At 39.3% G+C, this 21,571-nt stretch overlaps 1 protein-coding gene across 2 annotated transcripts in view; it reads left to right on the forward strand.

Annotated features, from left to right (window-relative positions):
- TMEM108 (transmembrane protein 108) overlaps positions 1-21,571 on the forward strand; it is a 170,194-nt gene that overhangs the window by 18,926 nt on the left and 129,697 nt on the right. The gene's annotated exons all lie outside the window — the stretch shown is intronic.

The raw sequence follows: 21,571 nt of genomic DNA on the forward strand, positions 1-21,571 counted from the left end.
GAGGTGGGCAAATACCCTTATCCCACCACCCCATGCAGATGACCTCTGAGATTAGCCCAGAATCATGCAAAGCAGAGAACCAAGTTCCACTTCCAAATCCAAGCACCAGAGCTGGCTATTCACTCAATGCTTTTACACCAGCAGGTTGATCTTTCTGCAGAATGAGTAGGCTGTACCTATCATCAGTTAGATGAAGGACCACTCTGTTGAATTTCAGCTGTGTGTTTCTAGGTCAGATTTAAAGTGAGTAAAAAAAGGTCACATTTAGTTTCAACTATTTGCTGTTCAGGAAGAAAACTGAAAATAGTAAATGGAGTAGAGAAAGCTTGAGAAATTTGGGAGGAACTCGGTTTTGGAATTCAGGTTCTTACAAGAAAGAGGCCAAACTGAACTTGTAAACTCTAATCTGTCTGCAAAGGTGAGGTTGGAGCTGAGACAGCATCACGTTATTGTGATAAAGAGGTCACTCTAAATAAAGATCCTCATACAGGAGACTGTCAGTGTAGAAAACATTACAAATGCATACAGTGTGACTTGTGTGTTTATTTCTATATCTTTGCTGTTAATTACATGCTAAATTACTAAAAGTGCATTTTTAAAGCTCCGTTTGTGATACATTTGTTTTTTGGTTTTGTTTTCATCTTTATTCCTCCTTACATGCGTGTGCTAATTGCTTAGGTTTAGTTAGATGTATACTGCTTCAAAACAAACCTTCATAAAAGCAAATGTGAAATAATTTTTTTTTAAACAAGTGTCTTTTGACATTTAGCATGCCAACAGCAGTGCTAAGAAGTCAAAGGAATGCTCATGAGTAGGAAGGCAGAAACACATCATGTGAAGCTTTACAAGTGAAAGCCAGCATCCTCTTTTGCGTGTAGTTGGAGTTGTTTATAGCTGCAGAGAGCGAGTTGAGTGCTGAATCCAAGTGCTTAAAAAGTGGGGAAAGATTTTGGCTTCTAAATGTTCTGTAAAAGCATGTAAAAATTCTTCATGCATTTTGGTGTGAGATCCAAATTTAAATTGTTGTAATCTTTCTAGATGCATATTAAAGGTCATGGGAAATGATATATATGATAAATGATGTCAGAAGAAGGTGCCGTGATTTCTTTTGCTAGAAAGTGAGACAAGGATGGTCTGAGAATGGTCTGACCCACAAGATCCGATTAAGGTTTTTTTGCATGGCTTTAGCCAAATTACCTAATTTATCCACCTTAAGTCTTTCACTTGGTAAAAGGGAATAATAGTACTAGCTTTGTTTGAATTTGGGAAACAAAATGAGAGGGGGAAAAAAATGCATGTGCAGTTTCTGGAGGTGAAGAGTACTGTTACTGTGTGACTTTGGTCTAGTTTGGACAACATAATCAGCCGGCAGCTTTGCCCAGGCATCCTGGTGAACTACCAAATAACTATTTAGTACTGTAAATGCTCTGCTGCAGTTGTCTTTTGATTAAATCATAGTTCTTGCTTTCTTTTATAGGTATTCGGAGAAGAGATTGTCTTGTGCTTTTTTGAAAGTTATATTCTTTGTTCCAGTCCTTTTTCTGAATGCTCTGAAGAATTGTACTTTTTGCTCATTTGCTGCATCCACTTCTGGCTTTCCTGGCTCAGCACTAAAATTTTGAAGGTAGGGTATATTGTCTATAAACTTCAGGTGGTTTAGCTACTCTGTTTTTTATGCTGACTCTTTTTCCTTTTCCATACCATTCTCCAGAAGAGACTTCAAAGCTAAGAATGACTTCAGAGAGTTACCTTGAACTGTTCTTCATTTTGATTTGGTCTACTAGCTGCTTTTGTGTTAACTTATGGTAGAAGCAACGCTTCACCGAAAATGAAATTTTACAATCTTAGTCTCAGAGCTTTTCTTTAAATTGAAGGATGTTTTTCTGCGTATAAAATCTTAGTCTCAGAGCTTTTCTTTAAATTGAAGGATGTTTTTCCTATCACAATAGGCTTATTCATTTGCAGTTGTTGCTTTCTCTTTTCAGATGTAATCTACATGTCCTTGAGTAGAATCTTTCTTAACATGCTGTTGTTTTAGGCACGTATCATGTGCTTTATTTCCTGATTCTGCCACGCAACCTGATAGCTTTCTGAATGCTGTCAGGTGCCAATTGACAGGAACTACCACAATACTCTATTTTGGACTTTCTTTGGCAATTTAATGATACTGTATTCTTTAGTTTTCTGTTTCTCAGCAGTAGCTTACATCTTCATCTTTCAAACTCCATATGTTTGTGTCTTGCCTTAGTTTTCCTTTTTTGGAGAATTTGACATCTTCCACACTTCCCCTTAGGCTGTTGAAATTCTTCCTTCTTACTGTGTGTTTCCAGGTTAATTTTAGCTGTCTGCTTATGGGTGATCAAACTGTATTTATCCAGCTTTAAACTAAGTGGGATCTTCTGTGTGTTTTTCTCCTGGTACTGTGTCATCCCTTGAACTTTTGCTCTGTAGAGAAGTAGAAATATTCTGCTTCTCGGTCACAGAAAAATCAAACACATTTTCTTGTTGGTAGTTAGGATTATATTGTCTTATCTTATTTCAGATCAAATAGATTTGTGACATCTCCATCTACAAGGGAATTATGCTAGTCTTCCTATTCTCTTGTGCTAAACTTATTAGGCTTCAGATCAAATAGATTTATGTGACGTCTCCATCTACAAGGGAATTATGCTAGTGTTCCTATTCTCTTGTGCTAAACTTATTAGGCATAGGTAACGTCATGCCTGTCTCTTGAAGCCTCAATTATGTATGTGAAAACAGTGCTTTGTGCTCCATACACACTTGTGCACAACTTCCCAGGGATTTTCTGCTGGGTATTTCTTATGAGTTTCCAGTCTTGATCCATCCAGCATCTTTTCTAATGTAGTGTTGCTGCTCTCATGATTCAGGTTGCAGGACACCTGACTTCCAGGCTTGGAGGAGTGAAGGAAATTTGGAACTTGTTAAAGAAATTTTGGCAAGAAGCAGAGGTGGTAATTTGCAATAGCTCATCCAGCAATAGGTTGAGAAATCCTAATGCCTGATTTCTCTCTGACGTAAGTGGTAGCACTTATTTTAAAGTAACCTTAGGAATAAAAGACCAAAATAGAATGACCCGAGGCATGTGCTGTACACATGGCAGATCAGAGCAAAGGAGTCCTAATGAAATGCCCCTTCTTCTCTTCACATAAGCAGCTCCTGGGAAAGAAGTGTTGCTCCTAATGAAATACCCCTTCTCTTCACATAAGCAGCTCCTGGGAAAGAAGTGTTGCGATTTCCCCCGAGCAGGTAGAAAAGGCACAGGAAAGGGATGTGATGAAACCTGTTAGGGAAGTTTTGCTTAAAATTTCCTGTAGTGTGTTGGCTCTCAAGTATGAAGACAGATCAGTAGATATGTCCGGGAATAGAGGAAGCCATTCTGCCTATTTTCCTGCAGATCTTTCCCCAGAAAACTGCAAAAAAATGCTAACCACTTTGATATCAGATGCATAGTTTCATCTAAGGTGTATGTCTGTTTCAGTGGGGCAAAGAGGAATGTGGAAAAATGTGTTTTAAACGAACGTAGTTCCCCAGGAGAAATTGGTGTTCATATCAAAGATACATTTTTTAAGATCTTGTAAATCTTCATAGAGAAAAGAAGAACTGAATACACGTGAGAGGATTGTTCTGCTGCTTCTGTCAAGTTTCCTTTGTAACAGGCTAGTAAATGAATGAATTCTGAAAGCTTTTAGGATCTCTTAAAAAACCCAGACACAAACCCAGATTGTTGCTCAGTGTAATTATCAGAAGGGCTGGGCAGCTAGCCTTGACTGGTTTGAAGGCTGCCATTATGGCAAGACATCTCAAAATCTGACACTTTGTCTATAATGGTGTATTTCCCATGGAAGGTGTGATGTTGCTGCACAGAGATACATTTGGCAAGTGCTTTAAGACTTGTAGATGATTGTTGTTATATATGAAATGTACAAAGTGTTAGAATATCAAAGGGGTAGGGACTTAGATATAAGATTAGAAATAAATAATTGGCTACTTTCCAAAATGTGTGTTTAGTTTTCAAGAACTACAGGGTACAATGTACCAGCAGGGCTCCCTGAGAATTAGGTTTGGATACATGGCTGCCAGCGGTGACTTTTTCTTAAAAGAAAACATGATTTTTCAATATCAGCAACTAACAATACAAAACCAGTCTACAGCTCAATTTGATAGTGTGGCTGTTGTGGTTTGGTTTTGAGGCAGGAGCTTGTAGGAGAGAGTTGGGAGAGGCATTCAAGGAGTGGGAAGATAATTTTCACACTCCGTGCAAGTAGCATAAGCTCTTTGTTTAATATCCTGAAATCTGAGGTGGATAACTGTCCACTGGGATATCCAAAGGATGTAATGAAGAAGTTTTTGTGTGAGAGGATAACTCCATGGAACGTTGCAGGAAGGGTAGCTGAGAAAACTTTTCAGTAGATCTTTTCAGTGCTTTATGTCTCTAGTTTAACCCCGTATTGTACTGAATCGCCTTCATTTTCCCTGCCTGATATAAAATGCATTAGTGGGTTATGGCAAATACTCAGTTCTATTGCAACAAGGGGATCATTTGCTTTTTTTTTTTTCCAACTCCCAGTAATAGTGCTCTGTGGCTGTGGCATACTCCCTTGCAGTGATGCAGCAAACTAGTCTTACGCTTTCCAAGTATTTTGTGTGTGTTAATTAAACATCACAATACCCTTCTAAGGCAGTATCTAACTTATGCAAGGCAGTACTTTGTGAGTAGTTATATTGTAATTAGCACAGCTATTTATGATGGGAAGTATGGTGTTGGGTAGAATCATGGAAGCTATCCCCATCACATATTGTATATCCTCCTCCCAAGGTCTTAATATTATGACAACAGGAATGCCAAAAGTAGAAACCAGGAGTCTCAGCTCCTGGGAGAGTGATTTCATCACTGGGCAGCGTTTCCCTTCCTTAGGACTCTTTTTTTTTTTTCTTTTGTGTCAGCTTTAACCTACCTTCTTTCTACCTTTGCAGAGAAACAGTCTGGCCCCTAAATTAACTTTTAAGTGAAAGGTAAATTGCAATCATAAATATGTTCCATAGGGGGTTGGCATAGTTAGATGTACTAGGAATCATATTGAGCTTCTTCTTGCCATGAAAATTGACAGCATTCAGGCACCTTTTTAATGGTATGCCTGTACCGATGTGCAAGGCAAGTGAGTTGTGAGGTTGTTGAAAATCAGCTGAAACAGCTGCTATTTTTTGTTTCCCTCCTATCCCTATTTCATGATCCTCTATTTTTTGTATAGATGTTAAAAGCTATGGTTCTCATTCTTCAGAGAGCCTGCACGACTCTAGATCATATCAGTGGGACTATTGCATCAGATCTAATACAAGTTTTTTTGCTACTGTGTTATAAATTCCACAAAACTTGTGAACCATGATCACCAAAGGACTGTTCAAGCGGATTTCTTGTCACTGGAGCTTACTGCCTGTAGCTGACAGCTGGGTAATCATGTAACTAGGTAAAGGTCAGAAGTAATCCACCACTTTGCATTCTGGCATTGCAGACCCTTTCTAAATACAGTAACTAGCTGTGGAGGTGGGGTTTGGTCGGATCTCCCTCCTGGCATGCACAATGGGATGAGAAAAGTAGCTAAGGAAAGCTTAGGTTCTTGTTTTGAAATGGATTGTCCAATTCCTGTTATTAAATAGTCAGCTGCTCACTGCTTTGCTGCGACATCTACATCATCCAAAATAATGTACTGACCACAAATAGTAATTCAGAAAAAGTAGCTGATAACATACTGCTGTGTGGGTAGGGGCAAGAACTGTTACAGAGATACAGGATCTTTGCACAGATGTCCACTGGTTTCTGGCACATGTCCTGTGGCTGAATTTATTTTCACTGTCTGCTTCTGTATTTTGAACTGTGGTTTTAATTCTTTTTATTAATGTGGAGGTGTCACCTAAAGGGAATTCCCAGAGACATTTTCTCTCATTTATGCTGCATTTTCTGCTGAAAGCATAATCTGGTCACTACTTAACACAAGGCAATCTTGAATAATTTGTGCCTATATCTTGACTGCAGAAAACAGACTACATCATAAATAGTTTTGAAAAACCATGATGGATCACTTACCAAAATTAACAGTAATCTTTCTATTGAATTAATGGTTGAAATTGTGTTCCATGCATTTGTGCAGGTGTTTTCAATGATTCTACAGGACTGATCACAGGAGCAGGACAAAGATTTGGTAGCAAAAAAATATGATTGATTAGAAAACTGTGATTCTACAGTGACTCTAGAGCTCACTGAAGCAAGCAGGACTTTTGTTAGGTATGATAATGGTTTCTCAGATCCAAGACAGTGGTAGCCCAAACTGTGGATAAAGTTGTTGCAAAATGTTCTTTTCCAGAAGCTGTCATTCATCAAGGTAAAACAGCTTTTTTGTTTGTGTTTTGAAACTATTTGAATAAACACGGATCAGATACTCCCTTTCCTATTTACTCATGGGTCAATGTGAGAGGTTTTGGCCCTGTGCTGTTAATGATCATAACTTTAATTACAATGCTTTTGTACAGTGTCTTTAGCTGTAATTCTTCTATTGGACGTTGCTTTGCAGTACAGAAAGTAACAAAAGAATAATGCATTATTTAGCATATTTGAGAATTCTATTTTTCTCAAACTTGGAATTTCTACTGTCATCTTGCATACAAGTGTTGTTATGTTACTAGATTTTTATAGTCTTCTGAAGAACACTATCCCTTGATTCCAGCATCACTTTTGTGTACTTAAAAGGTTGATTCATTATATTCTTCTTTAGATCAGGAAAAAAATAACGAAGGCTCCAGGAACATCAAGGATGAATAGCAAGTACCAGTTAGTCCTCTCCACAGCTTTTCTATCTACTCCTTTGTCTTCATAGAAAGGAAAAATTCAATTAATACTGTTTTTATTTTCCTTTATTCAGTGAAGACATAATTCAAAATGTAATAGCTAACTGTAGAATGCCAAAGAAGAATGCAAAAGCAAGGTAATAAATTGCCTAAAAGCTAAACAACTTTCTGGTACTTATTCTTGATTCAGGACCATGAAATTTCACAGCTATGTTCTTAAGCCAATATCCTCTCAGATATTCTCCTACAATTATTACAGCAGGTGAATTTTGGCCAATTTAGTATTTGATGTGAACAGGAGTATCAAGGTCTAGTTTCAAAGTAACTTGTCTGTTCTGATCTGTTAAATGAAATACCAGTAGTTTCAGGTCTTTTTTTTTTTTTAATTAATAATTACAGTGTATTTGTACTGTCTTTCAATTCACATAATCCCACAGCGGGTGATGAAAAAGATCATAGATAACTTGATTCATTGCTGTGCCAAAGCAAGATTGTTCCTGGTGTCATATTTTCCGTTGCTTTGTCCAGCACGCTTTTAGGTGACTTGAAAGACAGATTGCCCATAATTTCCTCTTCCTCTCTGGGCAAGGTTCAGGTTCTTACGTGAGTCTCAATAAGAGGCTCATTCTTTGTTGCGGCAAGCAGTTCATCAATGTGGGATGACTTTTGCCGAGTTGATCAAGATGAATCTATGTATTTCGTATAATAATGGAGCGGTTTATAAACCTTTATGGCTAGATGGAGAAATTAGAGGAGAAAGCGTATGACCCGTGACTTATAAGGGTCTGCAAAGGTAGAGGCATTGCTTCTTGAATATTAGCTGTGTGACCATGGAACTGTCTCTTGCTGTAGGAGAGCAAAACCAGGCAAGTGGGTAAGCATATGCTACAGGTTATTTAAACTAAAAGAACTTATAAAGGTGTGGGGGGGAGCATTTTGCTGGAAGACTTCAGTTAGCAATGCTTCCTAACTTAAGCTATCACTGCTTAAACCCTTCATAGCTAAAGAGAGTCTTTTCAGGTGGTTTATTAAGTGATTGTGTTTAGGCCTCTACAGCAAACATGGGGCTTTGCATTCCAACCTCCAGTGAAAAATTCAGTGGTGAGTAGGCTATTAGCCAGGAGAAGCTGTGGATTCAGTCCCTTGTTAGGGAAGAAACAGTGTTCCAAAAGCATAATTACTAATAATCCAGAGAGAGAGGCTGATCTCTACTATGAGGCCTTTCCCTTTTTACAACTCTTAATCTACATGAAAAAATTGGCAGTCCAGCCCAGTCATATGAAATCTTCTTAATCCAGGTTAAACTTTTCTTTCCTCTTTTCTTCTTTTCCACAGTCCACCAAACCTAAGTCCTCAACTAAACCTTTAATTGTATTTAAAAGATTACTTTTATAATGCTTCCTTTACTTTTCCCCAAATTACACTCAATCTCTTCCAGAAATAATTTCCAGTGTGAAAGCGTTTCAAGTAAGCTCCTTCTCCATGTTGAAAGTTTTTGTACTCTCTTCTCCCATTTAATAGAGCAAAACATATTAAAAAAGTATAAAACTTGAGTCTCTGCAGCTTCTCTTGTCGCTTGACCCATCTAGCGTAAGTGATTACTGAGGTATGTGCAATCCAGCATTTATCCTGCTTGACTAGCAGATCTGGCCACTGAATTCTGTTCTTCCTGTCCCCATGGAAATGAAGCTGCTTGCCCAGCCTTCTCAATTCTGGCCAGGTAATTCTCTCTGTAGGATTAAGAAAGGAGGAAAAAAAGAAGAAAAAAAAGAGGGGGGGGTTGTGTGTTATGGTTTGAGAAAATCCATAATAATCTGTTGTTGTTTAGACAATTATTCTATCACCTGATAAACTGCTCACCACCTGGAAAGGGGAATCGGGGAACACAAGGGTTGAAATATAAATAGATTTAATAGATTAAGACTAAATAATTAACAATAATACTAAATAACCAGTATTAATCCTGGTGCTGATATAAGATACACAAGAATTATGTTCGAGCCAATTCTGTCGGCAGGAAGCTGTGCGCTCCCAGCAGGGACAGCAAATGGCGGACACTGTGAGCGCAAAGGCTTCAGGAGGAAGGGAAGGCCTCAGGGTCCGGCACTGGGGCAAGGAGTTGTCTGGACCCGCCACCATCAAGGGAGAGAGAGCTACACAGCAAACTTTTCTTATTTATATTGAATGTGACATTCATGGTATGAAATAATCCTGTTGGCCAGCCCGGGTCAAATGCCCAGGCCTTGCTCCTCCTTGTCCCTGCACCTGGCAAGTCTCGAAAACACTAAGACCTTGAATCCCACAGAGTCTGACTGGCTATAAAGTAAATATTTTCACAAATTCAAACACTAGAGTCTTCTAGAAGTGCAGTTTTCCCCAGCATTAGAAGAAAAGTTGGTCCTGTGTCTCTCAACCTGGGACAGGGGGGAAAATGGTTTATGCTTGATTTGGAAAACAGATTTTAGATATTCGTTCTCATTTGTTCTTATTGTTAAGGAATTGTGCTGGCAAAAGCACTTCACTTGTAAAATAAGGAAGAATGAAAGGGAAGGGGAAGGCAAAATAAATAGGACTGAGAGGTGTACATGTAGTTTGGCAAATTGAGCTGAGGAGGAGGTGGGGTCAGAGTTCCCAACTTCACAGCTGATTGACTGGTTTGTTTGGTTTAGCTGATTTGTTTGGTGACATAAAGTACCTTCACTCTTCAGTGTGCCCATCTGTAAGAAGGTTATGTTACCTGATTTTATAAAGGGTTCTGTAGATTATTTGTAAAATGCTTTGGGAACTTTGAATGGAAGAGTTATATGTAGATAGGTACAGATGGAGAAATACAGCCATGCATCTCAGGCTAGTGACAGAGCATTACCACAGCAGTTATGGAGCACAGCATTACTGCCACCATGGAAAGGACTGGACTAAACATGCTAGGAGCTCTGAAGTAATTCCTTGAGTCTTTTTAGACATTTACTATATGTTACTTTGGCTTGGAAGCAAATGTGAGGTGATACTTAGCTTAATACATAAGAGTTCTGGAGAGAAGAGAGGGAAGTGTGGGAGGAAGGGTCATTTGTTGAGGTTTTTTTTAATTCCTTTTATACTCTTACCCTGTCATTAGAGCCAAGATTCATTCTTTCTCCCTTCTTGAGCCCTAGCTATTTATTCAGTGTTAAGCCACTGGCACTTAAAAATGAAATATTTTCAATAGCTGATGATTACGTCCTGAGGGGAAATAAAAGGCTCGCTCAGGCATGCTCTTCCTTGAAGACAGAGTGCTGGGTAGATGGCTGGCTGGTCAGCTTCAGGATGGCACTTTTTAGGTGATTATAGCAGCTCTTCTCTGAATGCTTGCTTCTCCTGCTGCTCATCAATTCCGTTTGCAAATCACTCGATTCTTAAACCATTTAATGACTCTGTCTTGAAAACTATTCAAGTTAGTGATCTGCCAAAAATAATCTTCCACAGTGCTGAAGGATTTATTCTCTTTGCTTTGTATCTTCTGAATATTTTCTCCCTTTAGTTTCTTTTTCCTCCTCTTTCTTCAATTTCAGGTGTGAATTGTGGCAGTGCTGTTCAGATGGAGTGGAAAGAAAGAAGGGAAATAGTTCCCTTGATGCATTTTTTTTTTCTTTTTTTTGCATCAATTGAGAAAGAAACTTATTGGTATGTGTCTGCAGGGAGGCAGGCAAGAGGTAACAGATGGCATGAAGGGAGAGCTAAGAAGCCATGAAGATACAATGGAGCGTTATTTCTCAAAGAAAGGTAAATAACATTGTCAAAGCAATATGCAGGGGAAGTAAGACAGTTGGGGACCTACGGTCGAAGTTGTTCGGAGCCTGTAAGTGGACGAAACACCAGTCTTCCCAGACAGAGCATTCTCCCATGGTGGTACATGGTGAGCTGCTGGGTACTGGGGGCAAACCTTTGACTTCACACTGAGCTATAAGACCCAGGTTTCTAGATCAAAAGACATACAGACCTCTCAGATACTTTGATTCTTGTTTCTTCTTGGATGTTCAGGATGGAGCCATAGCCTGTCCTGTGCCATTAGGCCATATGGTAAGGGAGAAGCTACAGTGCTGCAGCTGGAAGTTGTTTATCTTACCTAGTCAGTGTGGCTGTATTGATATTAATAAATTTCATGTGGCATGCCCAGAGTCATTATTGGGCCCTGAGCACAGCTAGCTGCGTGCAGAACATCCCCATATAATTAAACTTCCAGAAGTTTAATTAGCTTCCAGAAGATAGCTGCATGTAAACTGCTTGCTCGAGGTGTTGTCTGCCCATTGCTAACTCCCAAAGTGTGACTGAGAATTGCCAAAACCAGGCCAGTGACCATTTGAATGATTTAACAGCATTGATGATTAATTTTGAGCACCCACGGGCATTCCTTTGTGATGTGTAACTTGGAAATGTGATCCAGGAGGCAACAGGTTGGCCATCTTTGAAGGTTATGGAATGGGTTGGAAAGCTGGTTACAATAATAATGCAAGGTCAGACACAGGTGGTGAAGATGCACAGTAAGACATATTGATCTTGACAGTGCCACTGTGGTGCTTTTGGGCTGACTTTATCCCAACTTCAGGAACTGAGAGAATGTTTTGAGCAAATTTTGCTTTGGAATGTCTGCAGTTTGTTTGAGCCTGAGGAGCTCCGTTGGCAAAGCAAACAGGACAGATTGAAAAGAATCTTCTGCAGAACTGCTTCAATTTTTCAGGCCTCTCTGTACAAGGAAAACAAGATTCTTAGGACTTTATTCCGTGAGGACTGGCCATAAAACAAAAAGAGGCTCTTTTCTCTTGACTGCACGAGGAGTTGCACTTGCAGTTCCATAATATGAATGTAATCCTAATGCCTGGTTGCAGCAGCACTGTAAGCAAGCTTATAACATGGTTTATTTCTAACTAATTAAAGTCTTTTTAGGAATGAGTCATTTGCACACCAGAATTATTTATTTATTTTAAATCAGAGACAGGCATTTCATATTGAGGTCTGCTGCCTCTGTAGTGCAATTTATTATCCCCAAAATGATCTAGGGTTGCTTCTCTCTGAATCCAAGCATCTGTGACGTTAATGTTACTGCATTTTATAATTGGTACTTGATAGTTTAAGTGGATAATCAGCTAAGACATAAATGCAGTTTACCAGGAAACAATTGAGAATTTAGGATAATAAGGCTGATTAGACACTCTGTTATGTCAGTCTCATGCTAAGATAATTCTGCTGAGTTGAAGTTGTACAAATAATGCTGCAAGATGCACAGTGGTCAGGCAGACCCCCTTCACGTATGCCTGACTGCCTGTCTTTGAGCAGACACAATCTAAAATGGTAGTAAACTTCTGTTAGTGAGAAAGATAAAATGTCTAAGTCAATCCTGGACATTGCTTCCCTGAGATCTTTGCAACTTCTTTAATAAAGAATCTTGAAAACTAGTTAATAACATCCCATAGCAGTCATCGTTTCAAATACTTTTCTTCTGTTATCTAGGCTCAACATTTTTGATTAAAAGCTGAAAGGAGGAGCATCTTGTCCAGCTTTTTCTAAACCTGGTGTTTTTTAGCATTCACTGGGAATGCTTGTTTGCTGCTAAAGCAGGTGTTTAATGCTCCACAGAGGGGGGAAATGGGTGGGTTCTTCTGGTGGATGAGCGCAACACAGGAGTGCGTGTTTTGTTCAGGATCTTAATTGATGGCCCAAGCAATGGAACCATGTGGTCCACTCAAGCTGTTCAGGGAAAAGGTGATCAACTAAAGCTTTAAATTACCTTCATGGCTCTGAGGCACAAGGCTTCATGGGGACCAATTTAGTATCTGGCACAAAAGAGAACAGCCTTGTTGCTTGGGTGTTGGAGGTGACACCGAGCCTGGTGTGGCAGACTTTGTTTGTTGTCAGATATATTTTCTTATGGTGTCATTTGTAGCACAGGAGGGGGCCCACTCACTCCTGAGTCACAAGGGCTCTTTCTCACCCTGTTTCCTATGCTATGGAGAGCAAATGGAGAGAGTCCAGTGATGACAATACTAATTTTTGTTTTAGTGTGTGGTGCTTTCCTGACACCAGGAAGTGCTTCTACTAAGCAGATTGACCTGCCAGTGTCTTGTGTTGTTCTGGGACACATGTAACCTGAATCGTTTGGATCTGTTTCTCAGATTCCTCCATACTTGTTAGGCTTGTGAAATCTACACACTCTGAGCAGTTAATGCTGTCCCAAAAAATGCCAGCTGATCCCCTGAGTTCCAGTCTCTCTTTGGCACTCTACTGGTGTCGTTGTTTGGCGTGCCCTTGACAGCTCCAATGTCATGGGGACAGCTGTATGTTCAGTGACCATGTGATGGTTGGTTGAGATGTTAGACATATGCTATGCGTTCAGGGCTATTTAAAGGATTAATTTTCAAGAGTCATACAGCTGAACTGAAGCTAGTGATCCTCAGTCTGTGCTCATTACTCTGCCATGCTTAAGCACAACAAACTATTTGTCTTACTCCATGTTTTCCAGTTCCATTTTTCCTCCAAAAAATTCACTGTGGGGTGGGGAGGAGGGAATCGTAAAACAGCTTCCATGGCTGGTTAGAATGGGAAGAATTAATTCGACTCCTCCAGAGATGGAAATGTAGGCAAAACTTACCTGTTACAGGCTCTGCCTGGCAGAAACTAGTTGCCCAGTCTGTCTGGTTCATAGCTGTCAATGTGCAACAGCACAGGCTTTTCTTAAACAAGGAAGACACTGGTTTGAGGTGGAGTTTTTTTCTGGGGTTATTAAGGTACAGGGGAAAGAAAATTACTGTTAAGGAAACAGGCAATTGGTGAAATGATCACTTTTTAAAGTAATCCAGTGGAATGAATGCTTTTTGCAATAACATTGCCAAATGTCATCTTTATTGCCTATATGTTGGGTTATTCTTTTTTCTCTTTACTTTCTTTTCCACAATACTTTTTTTTTTTGCTTCCCCTGTACAATGAGGGTCATTTTACTGTGTCTCCTCTTCTGTCCAAGCATTGGAGGTTTCACTTTTTGCTTTCTTGAACTTAACAGATATAAATTGTGGTGGTGGAGATAAAAGATTTCTTTTTTTTTAATTCTTTGTAGAATTATGGCAAAAGTTCTAAAAACTGTTGTCCAAGAGGAACTGGCTCCCACTTGAATTTTTGCTTTGATACCAAAGTGATTTCTGTGAAGGGATGATAGCTCTGGTCTCTTCAGAGTTTTGTCACTGAGAACATGGCTGGACTGACTTAAGTATTGTGTGATAAAATTGGCATCATCCTTAACCCATGAGAGAGACATTTCACATCCTTGGCTTACTTTCTAATACAGCACAATTCACCTTCTACCAAGGTCAGAAGATTCTGAAAAAATTCCTAAAAAATATGTAATTACAACTGTGTTAGTATATTGGCATGGCAATGGGTTGGGAATACTGAGATACTGATTTCTGTCCTTTTTTGGGGGTACAAACTGTACGTCTACCTGACCTCCTGTCAAGCTGATATTGCTGCCTGGTTATACACTAAATTCTAATAGACAAGTTTTTCCCCCTTAGATCTTTTGGTAATGTTTGTTTTATTTGTTTATGCATTTATTTATTTACTTATCATGCATCCAGCAAGATGAATCTGTCTGAAGAGCAGCTGAAAGCTGACTGTAATTCAGCCATCTCCTCATACAGCATTTTTCCAAGTGGAAAATCCCACTATGACAGTCATAGCCCAGCTGTACATCTTAAACCCTATTGCAGCTCTGAACAGCTCAATTGTGCAATTTAAGTGATGAAGTAGAGTTCCAATGTTTTTACTGCAACCAAACAAATAGGCACACATTAAACATGGCTCTGCCACTGTTAACTGACGTAAAACACTAGGAAATGGCATATTTCATGGTGCAGTTAAAAACCCAACAGCCCTATCTCAGCATGGCTGTCACATTTATAATGTAACAGTGGTTTACAATGGCCACAATTTTATTGATGACCCTTACTACCCATATAAAATGTGTTTTCTTCTGGCAACTCTATTATCAAACTGACATCATCCCCTCTCCCCCCTCTTTTCCTTCTTCATGTCCAAAGCAACCTTTCATGGGAAATTGATTTGGGTATTTCACCTGTGTAGGTATTTTTTTTAAAAAAAACATAGCTAGTAGGTTAAAGCTATAAGATGAAATTATAATATTTCCAACAGGTGCCCGCATGCAAGAGCATGTGGCAGAGAACTTTATGGGAAGGAAATGTCAAATCCAAATGCTTATGTAGCAAGAAAAACGAATCCAGTTCACACTAAAGACCATAGAGAGAGATTGATGAGATCTGAGAAAGGTCTCAGCTTTGGTAATGAACTAAAGACAAATCAATTGAAAAATCTGGACCTTTGCCTGGTTCTTCCAGTGAAACTACACTAAGCTTATGGCTAAATAGCCATTTCCAGTATGATCAGCCAAAAGGAATGAAGTTTGGTTAAGTTCAAAGAAGCCAAATTGGCAGAAGTTCATAGGATAGGATTATTATGGCACCTCTTACATCCTAGTTTTAGTGAAACTGGGAAATACTCTGTGAATAGTGTTCTTGGGGAAAAAAAAAAAAACAAACAAACGAAATAGCATTTTATTTGCAGCCTGGCAGAAATGGAGAGATCTATAAACTGGTTAAAATGAAAAACAAATAAGATAGTTTGGATTTCATTGGTGCCTGAGGAAAGCCTGCTCTGAGTGCTGGACTATTAAAAAATAGATTAAAAATGCCCAGTTATTCAAAATGTTTCTTAGTAGATTTTGAGGAAAAATCCTATAAGATTGAATTTGTTTAGGGATGTCAGCTGAAGGTGCATTGCATCTTGGGATGGGAAGTTATTTGGATGCTTTTTGGTAGGAAACCTGATTTGGTTAGGAAAATTTAATTATAAATGCCAGGCACAGTCATGGCTGGAGCTTGGTCTGGAGACCTGCTGAATTTACAGTCAGAATTTAGTCTTAGGAGGGATGAGAAATGGAGCAGGCAGATAATATTTCTGACTAGATGGATGAGGACTTTTTCTAGGAAAAAACAACTGATTTGTTTTTTTCCCTTTAAAAGTAGTTAAAGTTTTTCAGAGTCTATTCCTGGACCTTTGTAAGTGAAGGATAGACACCGAGGGCTGAATCTTCAGTGCACCTGCTTCCTGTCAGCCACCCTGAGGTAGCACACCTCTAAATCAGTGTCTAGCCCTTCCTATATTGTGAGTCATGGCCTGCACATGTGCAGCAGTTCTGCCTGTTTATAGTCATGTTGAACATACCGCCCTTTGATATGTTCTAATTCACAGGGTAGGTTTTGTACAGTTCATCTGGGCACCTACAGTTGTCAAATGCATTTTAGATATGAGCTAGTCCTCTCTGACCAGGGCTGTTCCGTGTCCAAAAATTCCAGACGAAGATTCAAATCTTTTTTTCTTTTTTTCCTTGTCCGCACAACTCTTAAAGCAGTAAAAAAAAAAAAAGACATGAAGAGAAAAATGGTAGCCCTAATTGAGGTCATCTGTTGTGGCAAGGTTTGACTTCAAAGCAAGGCTGATAATCTTCAGGCTTCTGAGATCCTGACTGCAAGGAGTTGCCCAGTCATGTTGGCTGCATGTTCTGCCCCATTTCTTGTGCTCCCCCCTTGGCTATTTAGTTCATAACTAGGATCACATTCTCCCTTGCTGACTTCAGTGGAAGCTTGGTGTGGGTTCACTGGGAAGCCTAAGATAAAACAGAGGTGGAAAGAAGAATTATAAGTGTTCTCACTTGTTTTGCCTGAGGAAAAACAAGTTGTTTACTGACCTTTTCTTGCTTTAATGGTCTCTGTGTTCCACCTTTTATTCCAGGAAGCTCTGCTTATCTGCTGGTACCCAGGACTAGAGAGCATTATCCTGGACACTTTGATGACAAAGAATTGTTTACTTACCGCCTCAGCAGCTGTAGTGTTGTAGTGCAGCCTTTGAGGATAAGAAGAGCACATGATGGACGCTAATTGGAAGGTTTAGACAACTGAGCAGTACCTGCCTTGAATTATAACCTTGTGCTGTGCTCTGCATAAGGTCTGTAAGATGAAGGCAGAAAATGTCACTGAGAGCTAGGACAGGGTTTCAGAGACTGCAAAAAAAAGCATTGATGGTCTTTGAAATGCCTTGTTGAATGGCCACTGCCAGGGATGGGTGGTAGATGTTCCTCTCAATTGCATCTGCCTGAAAAAGGAGGGAAAAAAAAGTTTTGATGTGCTGTTGGGAAATTCTAAACTGTATGGTGTTAGCGCTCTTTTAAATTCACGCAAATTTGCAATGCATACAGAGCTAAGACTCGAGACCTGAACAGGCTGATTTTTTGTATGTTGAGTTCTGCAGAGAGTGCTTTGTAGATTGTTTGTCTGGTAGCTATGAACTTTACAAGCTGTGGTATGTAGGCTGATGGGCAAAATAAACCCAAATACCAAAAATACAGACAGTGAAAACAATTATCTCACCATGAGATGTAAAAAGGGAACACCTTAGGGCTAACAGCTTAGGGACAAAATTTGTCAAATTATTACTTTTCCTTGTTGGAGCTTTTCTGGAGCTGCAAGGCTGTGAGCGTGGTGTAGGGATAGAAACCAAGCATCAGTTTTAGTGAGATGTTCATGACAGCAATGATTGTCACGAGGGGAGATGGTGAAGAGGCAACAGCCTGATGGAGAATTACCTTGTCATTCTCCCAGGGTGACAGCGTCTGAGATAGGGGAGCTAGAAGAAATGTCACTTTGTATGTCACGAGGTGTGTTCCTGTTGTAAGGACTAAGGCAATTGTCCTTTGCAGTGCTGCCTAACTGCCATACCACTCTCAGGAGTGATATTTTGGCCTGCAGCAGAGAAAGGGTTGCTGTATCTTGGTCACTTCTGGCAGTTTCACCAGTAGCCACCAGTTCAGTGACAAGATCCTTTGTTTTCTGTGTGTCCCCTTGAAAGAAGTTGATGCTTCTACCCTCCTTTTTCTTTGTATATATACAGCAGTCTGTGATGAAACATAAACTTAGACTATTGTCCTGTGCCAAAAATCTGCTCAATGTTTTCATAATGTGGTTAGAGTGATTTTAGGCATGTGTTTGTTTTCTTTAACCTGCTTGCAAGTCATCTTTATGCCTTAAAAAGCACATTGTTTGGTGTACTACTGGGCCACCTCTGTGATGCCCCTTTTCAAATATGTTTTTGGTTTGCGTCTGAAGATGGGAAACTTCTTAGTCTTGGCCCTTCAAAGAGGCACATGCAGAATAGATACCCACTTGGTAAATACAGTACAAGGCTAGATGTAAGGAAAGAATAATTTGCTGGGCTTCTTACTCCTTGGACATAAGAGCCCGAAGAGAGAGAACTGGTGTCAATGGAGTGTAATGGCTGTGTGACCTCTCACTTGTGGAGTGAGGGGGCAGGAGATTTGAAAGGCAGAGTGTAAAGCAATGCAGGAAGCCTAGCTGTCAACTAAGGAGAATCATATACAAAATGGGTATTTTGTGTTATACCTCATTATACTTCTGTAACCACTTTTGCTAGGAGTAATGCTTAAGACATTCTGGTAACAGGGCTGATGGTATTTGGATGCAGTGATTTTTACACAGACACACCTGGTGCTCGTTGCCTGTGTAGACAGGCTTTCAGCATGGGGTATTCCCTTACAGGATGGTTTGGGAGCTGTATTATATACATCTCTTACCATATAGGGAAAATGGATTTTTTTAAAAATAACATGTGCATAGTAGGTTTTCTAACTGAGGTATCTGAAATGCAGGTCTTGCTTTCATGGAAGTTCCAGGATAAGAGGCTCATGTATTCCTGTCCAACAGAAAGCCCTTCATTGCTATGTGTGTCTCATCTCAGTATGAAATGTTGACCTAAACCCTTGCTTGTGTTTCTCCTTGTATATCCTGGCAGCAGAGTAGCTGTTGTTGCTGTTGCATGAGTAACAAAGGCTTTCTATTACCATCTGTCATGTCATACTTATAATTTTCAAGATCCAACCACAGCCCTCCTGGTGCGATTAACTTCGAATCATGATTGACATTAATAGCTATTTTTAAAAGTCAAAAACCAGGCTTTATTTCTGACAAAGGGAGCGTGTTTGATTGATACTGAACTCATTACAATCATTTACTGGAGTCCGGGAGTCCTGGTACAGTGACATTTATGACAGCTTTGTTTCAGCATGCCCACTTAGAACTCTGTTCTGGCTGCGGCGGGCTTGCCGTGATGCTTTGAATTTAATACTGTGTTTTGGGTGTTGAGGAAGAAAGGAGAAGGTAAGAGGCACCTGTAGAGAAAGTAAACACGCATTTTGGGCAGTTTTCCTTTTACAGAGTGGGGGGACATAAATTAAATGTAGCTCTTATGCACTGGCTTTAGCCAATTTTTTGTTTGTGTAGATGGATATGCCTTCTTTAAGCTGTGGTATGCTGGCAGTGGAATTCACGGGGAGTTGAGCTTCTTTCTGCCTGTTGAAAATATAAAAAAAGATGCTCTGCAATGGTACTAAATCCCTAGTGATTGCAACAGCCTCATTACCTGCTTGAGAAAAGCAGGCTTTTCAGTTAGCCTTACTTCTGTCATTCATGCCTGGTTGCTTTTTATTTAATATACAGTAAGAAGTTATGAGTGATACAGCCAAAATTGCTGATTTAACTTTGAAGCCAAGCTAGAAATAAAATGCTTTTGCCAAAAAGAAAAAAAGGGCAAACAGACTTGTATGAACTAAGTTGGCAGAAGTAAATATTGCAGTAGTCAGTAGTTGCATTGATTACAAGAAAAAGAAGGGGCAGCTGTGAAAGAAGTCCAAAGGATGGCAGCTGTGGCCTGAAAAATCAATGTATTAGAATAAGCATTGGCTGTAGTTGAAAAGCATGTTCTGTGAAGAAAATTTTTAGAAGTAGGTATTGCACTTCAGAACTTTGCTCTTCTATTCAGTAGTTTTCCTCTCTCTGTACGTTTTTAATAATTTATGACCTATCTAAAGGAAATTATGAAGCTCTGATATTTTTTTTTGGTGGCAAAATTCAAGACTTTTCAGTACTCAAAATGCAGAACAACTTTAAGATTAAATGACTACTTAGTAGTGTCCATGTCTGCCCCCAAAATTGGTCCTACTATTTCTGTGTAATGTTAAGGAGGTACTTTTTTTTTATTATGAGCCTGTTTCTGGTCCTTAAAGATTTTTACAGGGTTTCCTTCCAGCACTTTGCCTCACTTTTACAAGGTCATGAGTTTGGAGGGTTGGACTGACACCAAAGTAAAACAGAGCTCTCATTTCTTCTGTGTGAGGCATGGAATAAATAATAATAAACGGTAAAGACTGGATGAGCTTGGCAATTCTGCATTAATAAATGATGGCGTAAAAATCAAATTTGTGCAGAGTTGGAGGCAATTTTGACTTTAAGCCAAGTTTCATAATTTTTAATGAAACACCTTACGAAGATGTAATTTTATGGAATAGTTTGTGAAAACAGCAAGCTATGAAACACATGGGTTCTTGCAGAACTGTATAGCAACATGATACATGAGTGGCATCAACTGTATCTGGTTGTACCCCATGCAGCTTCTAAAATAAAGCAAAACTTTAAAGAGGCATGTGTCTTTACACCCCCTGGTCAAAAGATAGGACAGAACATCTCATCCTGCAGTCCCTGGGAGCACCACTACTATCTAGCTGACAAACATGACAGGGTTCCTGGCAAAGTTATGCTCATGGCTGCAAGTAAAACAAACTCCCATTTAAATCAGTACATGGGATCGTGGTGCCTACAAGCAGATAGCACAGACCTCAGGATGCACAGCCAAGCTATTATATGTGTATGTAAAATAAGCTTTTGTTCTTGTAACCAATACATAAACACTTTTGTAGGTATTTGTTGGACGTGCTTGTGAAAACTTGATCTTTCAGTCGGTAGCCTCATGATTGAGATTCTATTTTCATTAAAACTAGACTTGACTTGATTTTGCATGAATGTCACTAATGGAAGAATGTAACCTGTTGAATTTTGTCCTTTTTTTCCCCTTTTTTTGGACTGTGCTTTAAAAAAAATAAGAGTGCTTCTTGGCAGGAGTTTTAAATCTCTTCTGAAGCAACTGTCTATTTTTAAGCTGACTTAGCAAACTGCCCCGACAGCTCTGTAACATTCGTGCTCTGAATACACGTTTGAAATGCAAAGGAGGTGTCTGTTTTAATAACACTGGATAGGAGCAGTGAAGGGAGTGTAATTTTTCTCATGTTCAACATAATTCAGAGTTTTGGCTCTTGGGGAGAGAGTATCGGAAGAAGAATCATCAGTTTGCAAACAAGTTATGATTTGGCTTTGACTAGTTTTGATTTCAGATCCATGAGATCTCTCCAGCTGAGATGCCTGATGAGGATGTAATGAGGGGATCGTATTTTGGAGGAGAAAAAAAGTGGAGATAGCTGAGGTAAAAACATTTAAGCATTTCTCTACATAATACATAATATTTTTTTCAAGTATGAGTGTTTTCTGTGAAATTTATAAAGACAATTATGTTCGTTTTTTGTTGATCATGTCTATTAAAAAGTTGAGAACTGAGATACAGTAAGGAAGATAATTTTGATCAAAGTTGGTTTTCTTTTATTTGGAAAAAAAACTACATGGAAGATATGAGACTTGGTGTTATTGTCTATAGTTGCAAGGTGTGTTGAACAAGGCTTGTGTAATTACATCTCCAAGCAAAACAGTTCAGT

The sequence above is a fragment of the Calidris pugnax genome, unplaced genomic scaffold, assembly GCF_001431845.1.
Source record: "Calidris pugnax isolate Ruff unplaced genomic scaffold, ASM143184v1 scaffold351, whole genome shotgun sequence".
In the NCBI taxonomy this organism is placed as follows: Eukaryota; Metazoa; Chordata; class Aves; order Charadriiformes; family Scolopacidae; genus Calidris; species Calidris pugnax.